This window comes from Amblyraja radiata, chromosome 19 (genome assembly GCF_010909765.2).
Source record: "Amblyraja radiata isolate CabotCenter1 chromosome 19, sAmbRad1.1.pri, whole genome shotgun sequence".
In the NCBI taxonomy this organism is placed as follows: Eukaryota; Metazoa; Chordata; class Chondrichthyes; order Rajiformes; family Rajidae; genus Amblyraja; species Amblyraja radiata.
In genome coordinates, this window is record NC_045974.1 from 29982283 (window position 1) to 29983995 (window position 1713).

Genomic DNA, 1713 nt, shown 5'->3' on the forward strand with positions numbered 1-1713 from the left:
CACTGGGCCTTATCACCCTATTAGAATTTGACCCAACGTTAGTCGGTTCCCTCTAATTGTTACCAAAATTATCATATCAGGTCAATTAATCGCTGAACAGTTTAAAATAGAATAAAATAAAAGGGAAGGTAGAAGATTTGGATTAAAATAAAATAAATTATGGGTTAAAGTACCTCGTCAATAATTACACTGTTCATTTACCTGTATGTTAATTAATTCATAATTAGTATTTAATATTTAAAATATATGTCTAACCTCCCCCATCCTTCCTGCTATATAGTTAGTCGTGTTAGTATAGTACATTACGCCTTTAACGTTAGTTGAGTTTATTGCGCGTAAGTGGTTAATTAGTTAGTTAATTATATGTATAAATAATAGGTCATATTAGTGTGGAACAGATGCCTCATATCATGGCCATTTCAAAAGGAGACGGTCTCATAGTTCTCCGTGCTGAGGAGTTTGGTGACGAGCTTGCGACCTTGAGCTTCCATCTGTGCTTTCAGTTCAGAAGTTTAATTCGGCCTCTGTTATTGAACAACACATTCTTGCCAGATAAGCCTGTCTGGTAACTGTCTGAAGCGTTCTAGTGTCTTAATTGAAACAGAAAAAACAAAGTTCCACAGATAAAATGTCTATTATTCTGTTCCTCCTTGAATTTTGTTTAAAATCTCCTGGGCGTATTTGCAAGCAGAGTCCGGGTCCGTGAATGAGCGTTGCTTGCCATTAAACGTAATTAGCATTTTCGCTGGATAGATCACGCCATAACGAACTTCAGAATGTCCATATAAAATACTGCTTGCCCTTTTAAACTCGCGTCTTTTTGCCAAAATTTCCCGAGGATAATCCCTGTAGAATCTTACGATATTATCAGCAAATGTAAGATTTTCTCCATTGGTTATCTTCTTTAATAGAGTTTCCAAAGTTGAAATATCCAGGAACTTTACAATAATTTGCCTTGGTTTAGCATTATCATGTTTTTGGAAGCGACCCACTCGATGAGCCAGATCTATCTTTGGTTTTTCTGGAAGTTTGAAAACATCTTTAATTAGATTAGTAATAAAATCACGCATTTGAAGGCCGTGTTCAGCACCCTCTTTAACTCCTACTATTCTCAGATTTTGCCTCCTTGACCTGGCCTCTAAATCTTGACATTTCTCATTCAGTTTATTCGTTAGCTCCCACTGACATAGCTTACTCCCAAATTAACTCAACTCCCTCACACTATAAAAATCTTTATACTGTACCCTTAACTCACAGAACCCTTAACTCACAGAACCCTTAACTCACAGATCCCTTAACTCACCAGATCCCTTAACTCACCAGATCCCTTAACTCACTGATCCCTTAACTCACTGATCCCTTAATGTATGTATCAAATTAAAGTTATTTTTATGCTTTATCTGATGGGATAAATTACATACTTAATTTTTTTAAATATCAACATTTTGTAACATTGTCCTGCCTCCTCTCCATAACCCCTGACGCCCTCAGATTCAGACCCGCTGCAGCTAGACCCGCTGCATCCAGAGTAGACGCGGTGCTGCACAAAGATCCAAGAGCAAGCTATAGGATCTTTGGTCTAGAGCAAGCTATATGATCTTTGGTCTATAGCAAGCTAGAGGATCTTTGGTCTAGAGCAAGGTATAGGATCTTTGGTCTATAGCAAGCTAGAGGATCTTTGGTGCAAAGAACTTGCTATAGGATCTTTATTTT